Source organism: Rutidosis leptorrhynchoides, chromosome 8, assembly GCF_046630445.1.
Source record: "Rutidosis leptorrhynchoides isolate AG116_Rl617_1_P2 chromosome 8, CSIRO_AGI_Rlap_v1, whole genome shotgun sequence".
NCBI lineage: Eukaryota > Viridiplantae > Streptophyta > Magnoliopsida > Asterales > Asteraceae > Rutidosis > Rutidosis leptorrhynchoides.
The window spans coordinates 188,156,226-188,171,369 of NC_092340.1; positions in this window are offsets into that span (position 1 = coordinate 188,156,226).

Below are 15,144 nucleotides of genomic sequence, written 5' to 3' on the forward strand. Positions count from 1 at the left end.
ATGTTTATTCTCAGGTTTGAAAGAGATCTTCCGCTGTGCATTAGCTCATTTTAAAGATATTACTTGGAGTCATTCATGACATATTTCAAAAGACGTTGCATTCGAGTCGTTGAAGTTCATTAAAGATTATTATTAAGTAAATGACAGATTAGGTCATTTATAGTTTGGATATTATGAAATAGTATGCATACATGTCAACTTTCGATGTAATGAAAGATTGTCTTTTAAAAATGAATGCAATGTTTGTAAAATGTATCATTTAGAGGTCAAGTACCTCGCGATGTAATCATATGTTATTGTATTCGTCCCTATGGATTGGGTCGGGTCGTCTCAGCATAATAGTGATGATGGTTAGTCGTGGTAGTGGGTGATCGAACATTACAAACCAAATGGGTTTCGGTTGTATGCATGAAAGAAAATAGAGAGAGTGAAAAGGAAACGCAGCAGGTCGTGATCTCCATGATGTTGGTGGATGGTGGTGTACGTTGGTTGAGGTGGCTGTGGTAGGGTGAGAATGGTTGTCAAGGTGTTTGATTATCTAAGTCTGTATCTATGTTCACCTATAAAGTCATATTGCATATATGATATATGATAAGGATTAATTTTTCTTATTACTTTAATAATAATACAAACACAGTAACTTCAAATATAAATATCTAGGAACAACGTGTAAATTGAAAAAGTTAACATTTCATATTAAATGTATAATATCTCTACCGACACTCTAATAATGACTATAATCCAGTACCCCGTTGATTTTTAGTGGCGGATAAAAGTTCTTTGGAAAAAAGTCCAAATTTTTACAGTATTTGTATTTAATTATTCTAGTCATAATGGTATAAAATTTGTTCATTAACTAATAAATAAAAAATACATTAATTGTTCACTCTCAATTCTGGATAAAATATGAAAATTGTTGAAATTTATTAACTGGCTCCTGAATATAGTTTTAATAAGCCTAAAACTTATCTAACTCATTTTCGGATCACCGTTTATTTTATAATTACATAAGTTCGAATTTAACTTGCTTAATAACTATCAAGATGACAAACGAGTGCTTCTATCATTTACTAATTAACTTCAAAACTATATTTATATATTTAATATACCCTATTTATATATGTATATAGATATATCTTAAATAGTAATTATTATATATTGTTTTATTTTACATAGTTAATTCTAATATAATATATTTCTAATTATTATTTATATATCATCAAATATATACGTATCTATTTACAAGTAATTGTTCGTGAATCGTCGAGAATAGTCGAAGGGTAATTGACTACATGAATACAATTCAAAGTTTTTGAAACATCAACATTACGGATTTTTGCTTATCGTGTCGAAAGATTAAGTTTAAATTTAGTCGAAAATTCCCGGGTCGTCACAGTACCTACCCGTTAAAGAAATTTCGTCCCGAAATTTGAGTGGAATGGTCATGGCTGACAATAAGTATGTTTTCATGACGTATCCGAGCTATAAATTAGAGTTTTATCATCAGTGAGTAATATAGGTAAAAAAAATTTGATTACGCGAAGAGTATAATCGAAGCTATCGCAAGAGAGGGAACTGATGACGTAGTTATGATTGATTTCCGAAATTCATGGGATTTAAAGAAAATCTTCGTAATAAGATTTGGTTCTTCGGCGATATAGGAAATCAGATATTCTTTGATTAAATGCAATAATCTGTTTCGATTGCTCTGTCGGATATTTTACTATGAATCCACTCCCTTCGTTTCCTTATTTTCACAGCTCACACCTTTCATTCTTTCTCCCCTGATTCATATTTTTAAAGCATTCATTAATATGCTCCATCCAGTTCTGATCCTTGATATACTCTTAACTTTCAAATCTGTCATTCTTCTCTTTCATCTACCACCGGAGGATTATATTTACTTCTACTATTATCTTGGGGTTATAGTGTTTTTAATTTTTCCCATGCCTTTACGTGGCAATACGTATTGATATGCACGGTTTGTAATTTATGTGTTGTTGTCGAGCTTTATATTTTCTTTATATTCAAGAGTTCCATACTTTCGTCTCCTCTTCCCGACTTCAAGTCAAGCGAATAATGGTCCGAAATTCGTAGATATGGATTTTGAAATGAACATAGTTAATGTTCTAGAAGGAAATCGTAATGGCACGATCTTGATTTTTCAAATTACTAGAATATCTGAAAAGATAGAACTATTAAGAATATATGTTCTTGATATACTTGGAGATTGGGTAGAATGTAAGAGTCGTGTAACATGGCACATGATGACGTTATGATCTGTGAATCATCACGTTCCATTAGAAACTCAGCATGACTTACTGTAATATAATCACGTTGATCAAGTGTCATTATATTATACTAACTCATGCATCAGTTCCCAACATTACTTCAATAACATTCATATTTCAAGCTCGAAAGTTTACAGAATATAGAAACTAACAGTTTCTATATGATGTAACACTGATAGCACGAAGAGATTAATGATTTCAGATAAGAATTGTTATGAAAATATTCTCGGAAATATCAAAGATATTTATGATGATATTTTCAGAATTTCTGAGATCGAATGTTGATGAAAAAAAATCCTTTCGCAAGGATTTAGAATAAATAAGGAGCAAGATATTCACTAAAGACTTCATCAAAAACAGAATCATCAGGGTTCTTTATGTACAAGTTTAGTCCTTGTGATTTGCTCAGAGTCTCCTTCATGGTTTGCTCAATTCGTTTTTCAGTACCAAACTTCCTTTTGAGCTTTTCCAACGTACTATTCTTTATCATTAAACTTCCGATAATTAAGGTCATTTACGGTTGTCTATGGTTTCTGCTGCTTCATTCAGTTTTTTTCAACATTCAGATTATTGATTTGTGACTGAGTTCAGAATTTCAGAATGAGAGATCATAATTCTAAGAGATAAATGTCTTACATATAACTGTTGATGTAGATATGCTGTGAGTTTTCAAAGTACTGATTGCTGATTTTCGGTAATTGGTATGGCAATTCTCATTATAAGATACGGATGAGTATATGATAAATAAACAAGTATAATGGTTCTTCGGAGGAACTTGAGTCAAGGGTAGTGAAGTTGTTGGTAAGTTGACTGCTAATGTGGTGGGATATAAACTATTCCCTGATAACGATGACGAAAGGCAAATTTATATATCAATGTTATAATAAGACTTATTTGAATGAAAATCAAAGTTGATTTGCTGAAGCTGTGACAAAATTGGCTAATTTTGGAAAGAGATTGCAAAGTTATTTTCGATAATAATAACGCTAAAGGAATTAGCACAGCTACGCGTTAAACGTTTACTCATTTTTCGATAGTTTTCAGGTGCATAACTATATGCATCGATATTTTCTTCCATAGATGAAGTGCGGTTGGTTCATCCTCTCGATTGAGGTATTTTCACGAATTATGAAAGGTTTGAACGCAGATTGTAATCGTCAAGATTCAAATGAGGTTTAAGATGAAATCAAGTGGCAAACTTGAAGAATTGTTTAGTTTCATATATTATAATCAATATTTTAATTCATTTTAATTGTCCTAGGTTGGTAGTCATCAATTGATAGTCCACAGTAACAATCCAGTAATTCATATATAGTTTAGTATATAATATTCGAATTAATTAATAAATATCGTGACCCGTGTACATGTCTCAGACTCGATCACAACTCAAAGTATATATAATATTTGAGAATCAACCTCAACCCTGTATAGAGAACTCGATCATTACTGCATATAGAGTGTCTATGGTGATTCCAAATAATATATATAGATGCGTCGATATGATATGTCAAAACCTTGTATACGTGTCCCGATATTTAAAGTGCGTAAAATAAATAACAGAAATTAAATGACGATAAATAAAATTGCGAGAATGTAAATTGTGATAAATAAACTGCGATAAATAAATTGAGATAATTAAATGGTAATACGGAATTAACAGTTAGCTAGGAACAGTTAGCTAGAATTTTGTTAGCGTGAATTCTTAATAGAATTTCATATTGTTAATTAATCTGTTTCTAATCAATTTTTATTGTGTCCATTATTTCTTCATTATGCCACTTGTTGGATTCTGATAGGTTAAAATCCAAATATGTAATTGGATGAATATGGTTATTCTGTGGTGAACGGATTTGTATATCGGTGGATGTAAATAGGATAGTATATGACTGTTGAAACAGATTTGAAGGATCGTACAACGTAACTTATTAATGTGAAATTTAAATATTCCCCGGGTATTACCTACCCGTTAAAATATTTTCACCATTAACAGTTTGTACAAGCGAATTTTTAATTATAATCTTTATGAAAACATATATACATATATATTTTCTTCAGATGTATTCATAGATTTAATGAGTTAATATTATAGTAAACTCATTTGTTTTTTGGTTGGAAGTAGAGTAAATAATCTCTAAAACTTTAGAGATTACCTATTCGTCATGTTGAACGAAGATAAATGAGGTAAAACGATACGTAGAACGAAGATCATACTCAAAGTACAGATGATCATATTGAAGCATGGATTGTTGATGGTACTGGTGCTGTTATTGATGGTACTGTTGGTGCCGGTGATGTTGCTGAAGCTGGTACATTTTGCACCATATTCTCCGAATTCATTATTCGAGCGCGAAGTTCATTGACCTATCACTCCAGGATGATTGTCGGTAACGAGCGGATAAATAAGGTTCAGAATCTGAGTTATGATATAGTCGTGGCGAGATATTTGGGAAATGAGGGTGAAATGGTGTTACGAACAGGTTCGCCGGTAAGTGCTTCAGGTTCTTCGCCAAAAGGTGAATTCGGTTAGTGGATGGGATCGCCTTTTGCGCGTCTCCATTGATTAAGTCGACTATAAATCCATCAGATGAATTGGGGATGGATGATTGGTTGATTCATTCTGGTGACACTGCTTTCGGAGCTTAGGGGAAACTCCATATCGGAATAGCTATCGGAATCCGAGGAACTCGAACTGGTTGAGGGATTCATCTCGTACGATCAGATGAAAGATTTTCGATAAAAAATAGATTATAGGATGTAGATTAGTACTCTGCAATACATAATTTACATATGCATATATAATACTAAAATCCCATAAGTTATGGAGAAATCTACGGAAGTTGTCAGGCAAAGTCTACAGTAACAGATATGCTAAGTTATGAATTAGCAGATTCGCTAAGATACGAACTTTGTCTATATACTATTCAGGCAATCATTGCAGTAAGATGTGTCTAGACTAAGAATGATAAGCAGATAATTTCCTAAGGACGATAAACAGATGATTTCCGACAAAAATGATAAGCAAAACTTTTGACATGCAGACACGGTCGAAGTCCAGACTTACTAATGCATCCTAACAACTATCAGTTAGACACACTAATGCAAGACCTGGTTCGCTAAGACCACCGCTCTGATACCAACTGAAAGTACAGTGGGGACAACCACCGTCCCACCCAGTGCCTTCCCAGCTAACCGCCTGGTGACCACTGAGTGTACCTCAGATACTGATTTTAGGGCCTACCTCTCGGCTACTGCCAACCCTCGTAAGGGATCGCAAGGAGTAAGAGCCAATGCTTCGTCACAGGTAACACTGTGAGAACCTCCTTTACGACTAACCCGCCACACATGGACGGCGTTATACCAGCTCTGATACCAACTGAAAGGACCCGTCCTAATCCATCCGGATGAAGTCCATATCGATTACAAACGATTCACAACAGTTGATTACATCGCGAGGTAATTGACCTCTATATGATAAATTTTACAAACATTGCATTCGTTTTTAAAAGATAAACTTTCGTTACATCGACAGTTGACAGGCATGTAAAGCATTTCATAATATATCCAAATATAATTGACTTAATAATAATCTTGATGAACTCAACGACTCGAATGCAACATCTTTTGAAATATGTCATGAATGACTCCAAGTAATATCTCTAATATGAGCAAATGCACAGCGGAAGATTTCTTTCGTACCTGAGAATAAACATGCTTTAAAGTGTTAACCAAAAGGTTGGTGAGTTCATTAGTTTATCATAAAGAATCATTTCATAATTTTAATAGACCACAAGATTTCATACTTCCATTTCTCATAATCATACGTCCCATGCATAGAGACAAAAATATCATTCATATGGATTGAACACCTGGTAACCGACATTCACAATATGCATATAAGAATATCCCCATCATTTCGGGATCCTCCTTCGAACATGATATAAATTTCGAAGTACTAAAGTATCTGGTACTTTGGATGGGGCTTGTTGGGCCCGATAGATCTATCTTTAGAGTTCGCGTCAATTAGGGTGTCTGTTCCCTAATTCTTAGATTACCAGACTTAATAAAGAGGGGCATATTCGATTTCGATAATTCAACCATAGAATATAGTTTCAATTACTTGTGTCTATTTCGTCAAACATTTATAAAAACATTTCATGTATTCGCAGTTCAAATATGTATTTCAAAAGTATTTAATAAATCAGTTGTAAAAACAGCGCATGTATTCTCAGTCCTAAAAATGTAAAGAGTAAAAGGGAATCAAATGAAACTCACCTAATGTATTTTATAGTAAAAATACATATGACTATATTGAACAATGCAGGGTTGACCACGGATTCACGAACCTATATCATTTGTTTATTTATTAATACACATAATCGAAATCGAACAATATGTATATTATTTATATTATTTATATATTTAAATTTATTAGTTATATCATTTTTATATTAAAAATATATATATATGTTTCATGTATTTATTTCGTATGTGAAAATATTAATTTTTTTTTATGTTTAATGTATAAAATATATATGTCGTTTGTTTGTTAAAACTAAAAATGATATTTATAATGGTAAAATGATGATAATATTTATTATTACTATTAAAAATAAAAATATTAAAAAAAATCCTTTTAATTATAAATATAATGATATTAATAATAATAACTGTAAAAATACTAATTTTACTATTAAAGATGTTTATGATGAAATTTTTAATAATTATCTAATAACGATACTTATGATAATATCAATAACAATGCTTTTAATGATTTGTTAACATTATTAAAAATGATAATAATAATAATAATAATAATAATAATACTACGTAATGATAATACTAATAATTATAGAATGTTACTAATACGAATGTTTATGGAAATAATACTAATTTATATTATTTTCATAATACTTGTAATAATAGTAATAATCATAATAACTATAATAATGATAATAATACTTAATTGATAAACTACAATAATAATAACATTAATATCACTTATATTACTAATTATAACAATTATAATTATAATCATAATAATAACAATAACAATAATAATATTAATAGTAATAATAATAATAATAATAATAATAATAATAATAATAATAATAATAATAGTAATAATTTTAAAAAGGAAGACTACCTTTAAAGAGCCATTAAAAAAAAACAATTGCACCAAACTAGGATCGAACCCGAGACCTCTTGTTGATCCAACGATACACACAACACCCACACAAACCCACTAACTGATCAACATCTTTTTGAATTAATCTCCTATCTTAATTAATTTAACCTGTATGAATCTGTTTATATCATATTCATCATATTTCTATCATCATCATCATCTTAATCATTCTAGGCCCAACCCAAATAAATCCTTCGGCCCAACCTGAAAGTAGAGCTCTCGGCCTAATCCAATTCATAACCGGCCCAACAGCAAGTACAAGCCCAACAATAGACCCAGCAGGTTATTTAATTAAAAAAAAACTTTTGTTGCCTGGGTTCGAACCTAGGGCCTGCAGAATAAACCAAAGAACACGAAACCAGCTGCCCTATCTTGTCTTTCTGTTTAATTTGTAAATCTAACCCATTTAACTTAACTTTTTCTGTTTTCTTCTAATTCATAATCTATTATCATCATCATCATCTATATCATCTTCAACATATCATCTCATCTTCATTATCACATCATCACAAACCGTAACGATCATCACATAAAATCATAACAATCTTCATCATAAAATCATCATTTTTTTTTACCTCGTCATCATCATTCTTCATTATTTTCGTTGAATTTATCATCCTCATGATCATCAACATCCGTCCATCATCTTTATCGTCTCTATCTCGTCATCATATTCGATCCTCACGTCCTATCTTAATTCAACCGACAAGGTAAAGAGAATTGGGTCATAAAATGAATACGGCTCAATTATAAGGGAATATAATTCACCTTTTCAATTTTATAACCCCAACTGCTCCCCTAAGATGTCAGCCACAAAGTCTAAATGTCCCACATGTAATATTCCATAACATTATAGATTCAAGTTTGACACCAAACCCAATTAATTATTCCATGTTGCAGCTCCTTTCTCCTTTACAACTTATCGACATGTTGTATTTCTTTTATTGGTAATCTAGAAAACAGATGTAAACCGCTAAATGATTTAAAATGATGATGACTGTTTTGGTGGCGTCCAAACTGTATTAGCAGCAGTATTTTCGGTTGACAACAGGAACAAAGAATAATCAGATGGCGGTGCTTTGTTGTAAGTACGTGGTTCATGGTTGAACTTTAACAGAAAATAGATATTTAACGAGATCGTACAATTGATGGCGGTTGTGGTGTTGTTATGAAGGTGGTGGCTTTCGATTGATAATAAAAAATAAGAGAGATAAGAGAGAGAGAAAGAGAGAGAAGAGGGAACGAATAGAGAGAGAGGAAGACGGTGCTAAATAGTGGTTATGGTGGTGTCCGGTTTGAAGGTGAGCCGATGGTGGTGATGGCATAATAGTGATGATGGTTAGTCGTGGTAGTGGGTGATCGAACATTACAAACCAAATGGGTTTCGGTTGTATGCATGAAAGAAAATAGAGAGAGTGAAAAGGAAACGCAGCAGGTCGTGATCTCCATGATGTTGGTGGATGGTGGTGTACGTTGGTTGAGGTGACTGTGGTAGGGTGAGAATGGTTGTCAATGAAATGTCCGGTTCTTATTGATTAAAAACGTTCCATATTAATTGATTTCGTTGCGAGGTTTTGACCTCTATATGAGACGTTTTTCAAAGACTGCATTCATTTTTAAAACAAACCATAACCTTTATTTCATCAATAAAGGTTTAAAAAGCTTTACGTAGATTATCAAATAATGATAATCTAAAATATCCTGTTTACACACGACCATTACATAAATATGTTACAACAAAATAAGTTTCTTGAATGCAGTTTTTACACAATATCATACAAGCATGGACTCCAAATCTCGTCCTTATTTAAGTATGCGACAGCGGAAGCTCTTAATAATCACCTGAGAATAAACATGCTTAAAACGTCAACAAAAATGTTGGTGATTTATAGGTTTAACCTATATATATCAAATCATAATAATAGACCACAAGATTTCATATTTCAATACACATCCCATACATAGAGATAAAAATCATTCATATGGTGAACACCTGGTAACCGACATTAACAAGATGCATATATAAGAATATCCCCATCATTCCGGGACACCCTTCGGATATGATATAAATTTCGAAGTACTAAAGCATCCGGTACTTTGGATGGGGTTTGTTAGGCCCAATAGATCTATCTTTAGGATTCGCGTCAATTAGGGTGTCTGTTCCCTAATTCTTAGATTACCAGACTTAATAAAAAGGGGCATATTCGATTTCGATAATTCAACCATAGAATGTAGTTTCACGTACTTGTGTCTATTTTGTAAATCATTTATAAAACCTGCATGTATTCTCATCCCAAAATATTAGATTTTAAAAGTGGGACTATAACTCACTTTCACAGATTTTTACTTCGTCGGGAAGTAAGACTTGGCCACTGGTTGATTCACGAACCTATAACAATATATACATATATATCAAAGTATGTTTAAAATATATTTACAACACTTTTAATATATTTTGATGTTTTAAGTTTATTAAGTCAGATGTCCTCGTTAGTAACCTACAACTAGTTGTCCACAGTTAGATGTACAGAAATAAATCGATAAATATTATCTTGAATCAATCCACGACCCAGTGTATACGTATCTCAGTATTGATCACAACTCAAACTATATATATTTTGAAATCAACCTCAACCCTGTATAGCTAACTCCAACATTCACATATAGAGTGTCTATGGTTGTTCCGAAATATATATAGATGTGTCGACATGATAGGTCGAAACATTGTATACGTGTCTATGGTATCTCAAGATTACATAATATACAATACAAGTTGACTAAGTTATGGATGGAATAGATTTGTTACCAATTTTCACGTAGCTAAAATGAGAAAAATTATCCAATCTTGTTTTACCCATAACTTCTTCATTTTAAATCCGTTTTAAGTGAATCAAATTGCTATGGTTTCATATTGAACTCTATTTTATGAATCTGAACAGAAAAAGTATAGGTTTATAGTCGGAAAAATAAGTTACAAGTCTTTTTTGTAAAGGTAGTCATTTCAGTCGAAAGAACGACGTCTAGATGACCATTTTAGAAAACATACTTCCACTTTGAGTTTAACCATAATTTTTGGATATAGTTTCATGTTCATAATAAAAATCATTTTCTCAGAATAACAACTTTTAAATCAAAGTTTATCATAGTTTTTAATTAACTAACCCAAAACAGCCCGCGGTGTTACTACGACGGCGTAAATCCAGTTTTACGGTGTTTTTCGTGTTTCCAGGTTTTAAATCATTAAGTTAGCATATCATATAGATATAGAACATGTGTGTAGTTAATTTTAAAAGTCAAGTTAGAAGGATTAACTTTTTTTTTGCGAACAAGTTTAGAATTAACTAAACTATGTTCTAGTGATTACGAGTTTAAACCTTCGAATAAGATAGTTTTATATATATGAATCGAATGATGTTATGAACATCATTACTACCTCAAGTTTAGTAGGTAAACCTACTGGAAGTGACAAGAAATGATCTAGCTTCAAAGGATCTTGGATGGCTTGAAAGTTCTTGAAGTAGGATCTTGACACAAAAACAAGTTCAAGTAAGATTTTTACTCGAATTAAGATAGTTTATAGTTATAGAAATTGAATCAAAGTTTGAATATGAATATTACCTTGAATAAGAAAGATAACCTACTGTATATAACAAAGGTTTCTTGATCTTAGATGATTACTTGGAATGGATTAGAAAGCTTGGAAGTAAATTAGTAAACTTGAAGGGATTTTTGAAGTGTTCTTCCTATGATGATTATAGCTTGACTCTTGAAGTGATTTTTGATGAAGATGATGATTAACTACTGGAAAAATACGTTCATAATAGTGTGTGTGTGTTGAGAGAGAATTAGAAAGAGAATTGGAAGTGAAATGGAGTGAATGATGAGTGGTAATTGGTGAGTGGTGAGTGGGGTTAAAAGGATTTCTAGTTAGTTGACTAGCTCAGGGTAGAAGTTAAAATTAATTAGTCATACATGACATAATCAAGAGTGGAATCCCATGCTAGTTCCTATTGGTATATACCCATAGTAAGTACATTTTGAAGCTGTGTATAATACGGGTAAGAATACGACTAGAATTCTTGATGAAAGAAAAGAATGGGAAAGTAACTGTAACCATTTTCGTTAAGTATGAGTGTTTTGATATATGTCTTGAAGTCTTCCAAAAGTATTTTAATACATCTAAATACACTACATGTATATACATTTTAACTGAGTCGTTAAGTCATCGTTAGTCGTTACATGTAAGTGTTGTTTTGAAACCTTTAAGTTAACGATCTCAATTAATGTTGTTAACACATTGTTTATTATATCTAATGAGATGTTAAATTATTATATTATCATGATATTATGATATATTAATATATATTAATATGATATATATACATTTAAATGTCGTTACAACGATAATCGTTACATATATGTCTCGTTTCGAAATCCTTAAGTTAGTAGTCTTGTTTATATGTATATAACTCATTGTTAATATACTTATGGAGATACTTACTTATCATAATCTCATGTTAACCATATGTATATCCATATATATATCGTCATGTCATTTTTTACAAGTTTTAACGTTCGTAAATAGCCGGTCAACTTGGGTGGTCAATTGTCTATATGAAACATATTTCAATTAATCAAGTCTTAACAAGTTTGATTGCTTAACATGTTGGAAACATTTAATCATGTAAATATCAATCTCAATTAATATATATAAACATGGAAAAGTTCGGGTCACTACAGTACCTACCCGTTAAATAAATTTCGTCCCGAAATTTTAAGCTGTTGAAGGTGTTGACGAATCTTCTGGAAATAGATGCGGGTATTTCTTCTTCATCTGATCTTCACGCTCCCAGGTGAACTCGGGTCCTCTACGAGCATTCCATCGAACCTTAACAATTGGTATCTTGTTTTGCTTAAGTCTTTTAACCTCACGATCCATTATTTCGACGGGTTCTTCGATGAATTGGAGTTTTTCGTTGATTTGGATTTCATCTAACGGAATAGTGAGATCTTCTTTAGCAAAACATTTCTTCAAATTCGAGACGTGGAAAGTGTTATGTACAGCCGCGAGTTGTTGAGGTAACTCAAGTCGGTAAGCTACTGGTCTGACACGATCAATAATCTTGAATGGTCCAATATACCTTGGATTTAATTTCCCTCGTTTACCAAATCGAACAACGCCATTCCAAGGTGCAACTTTAAGCATGACCATCTCTCCAATTTCAAATTCTATATCTTTTCTTTTAATGTCAGCATAGCTCTTTTGTTGACTTTGGGCGGTTTTCAACCGTTGTTGAATTTGTATGATCTTCTCGGTAGTTTCTTGTATAATCTCCGGACCCGTAATCTGTCTATCCCCCACTTCACTCCAACAAATCGGAGACCTGCACTTTCTACCATAAAGTGCTTCAAACGGCGCCATCTCAATGCTTGAATGGTAGCTGTTGTTGTAGGAAAATTCTGCTAATGGTAGATGTCGATCCCAACTGTTTCCGAAATCAATAACACATGCTCGTAGTATGTCTTCAAGCGTTTGTATCGTCCTTTCGCTCTGCCCATCAGTTTGTGGATGATAGGCAGTACTCATGTCTAGACGAGTTCCTAATGCTTGCTGTAATGTCTGCCAGAATCTTGAAATAAATCTGCCATCCCTATCAGAGATAATAGAGATTGGTATTCCATGTCTGGAGACGACTTCCTTCAAATACAGTCGTGCTAACTTCTCCATCTTGTCATCTTCTCTTATTGGCAGAAAATGTGCTGATTTGGTGAGACGATCAACTATTACCCAAATAGTATCAAAACCACTTGCAGTCCTTGACAATTTAGTGATGAAATCCATGGTAATGTTTTCCCATTTCTATTCCGGGATTTCGGGTTGTTGAAGTAGACCTGATGGTTTCTGATGCTCAGCTTTGACCTTAGAACACGTCAAACATTCTCCTACGTATTTAGCAACATCGGCTTTCATACCCGGCCACCAAAAATATTTCCTGAGATCCTTGTACATCTTCCCTGTTCCAGGATGTATTGAGTATCTGGTTTTATGAGCTTCTCTAAGTACCATTTCTCTCATATCTCCAAATTTTGGTACCCAAATCCTTTCAGCCCTACGCTGCCTCATATTCAGTTGTTTCTGATTAAATATGTGCTGAAGACTTTTGTGGTCGGTATATATAATACTTTTGACCCCATATAAGTAGTGCTTCCAAGTCTTTAATGCAAAAACAACCGCGCCTAATTCCAAATCATGCGTCGTATAATTTTGTTCGTGAATCTTCAATTGTCTAGACGCATAAGCAATCACCTTCGTTCGTTGCATTAATACACAACCGAGACCTTGCTTTAATGCGTCACAATAAATCACAAAATCATCATTCCCTTCAGGCAATGACAATATAGGTGCCGTAGTTAGCTTTTTCTTCAATAACTGAAACGCTTTCTCTTGTTCATCATTCCATTCAAATTTCTTCCCTTTATGCGTTAATGCAGTCAAGGGTTTTGCTATTCTGGAAAAGTCTTGGATGAACCTTCTGTAGTAACCAGCTAGTCCTAAAAACTGGTGTATGTGTTTCGGAGTTTTTGGGGTTTCCCACTTTTCAACAGTTTCTATCTTCGCCGGATCCACCTTAATACCTTCTTTGTTCACTATGTGACCGAGGAATTGAACTTCTTCCAACCAAAATGCACACTTTGAAAACTTAGCGTACAATTCTTCCTTCCTCAATACTTCTAACACCTTTCTCAAATGTTCACCGTGTTCTTGGTCATTCTTTGAGTAAATAAGTATGTCATCAATGAAAACAATGACAAACTTGTCAAGGTATGGTCCGCACACTCGGTTCATAAGGTCCATGAACACAGCTGGTGCATTAGTTAAACCAAATGGCATGACCATAAACTCGTAATGACCGTAACGTGTTCTGAAAGCAGTCTTTGGAATATCATCTTCTTTCACCCGCATTTGATGATACCCGGAACGTAAGTCAATCTTTGAATAAACAGACGAGCCTTGTAGTTGATCAAATAAGTCGTCGATTCTCGGTAGTGGGTAGCGGTTCTTGATGGTAAGTTTGTTCAACTCTCGGTAGTCGATACACAAAATGAATGTACCATCTTTCTTCTTGACAAACAAAACAGGAGCTCCCCACGGTGATGTGCTTGGTCGAATGAAACCACGCTCTAAAAGTTCTTGTAATTGGCTTTGCAGTTCTTTCATCTCGTTGGGTGCGAGTCTGTAAGGAGCATGAGCTATTGGTGCAGCTCCTGGTACAAGATCTATTTGAAATTCAATGGATCGATGTGGGGGTAATCCCGGTAATTCTTTCGGAAATACATCGGGAAATTCTTTTGCGACGGGAACATCATTGATGCTCTTTTCTTCAGTTTGTACTTTCTCGACGTGTGCTAGAACAGCATAGCAACCTTTTCTTATTAGTTTTTGTGCCTTCAAATTACTAATAAGATGTAGCTTCGTGTTGCCCTTTTCTCCGTACACCATTAAGGGTTTTCCTTTTTCTCGTATAATGCGAATTGCATTTTTGTAACAAACGATCTCTGCTTTCACTTCTTTCAACCAGTCCATACCGATTATCACATCAAAACTCCCTAACTCTACTGGTATCAAATCAATCTTAAATGTTTCGCTAACCAGTTTAATTTCTCGAT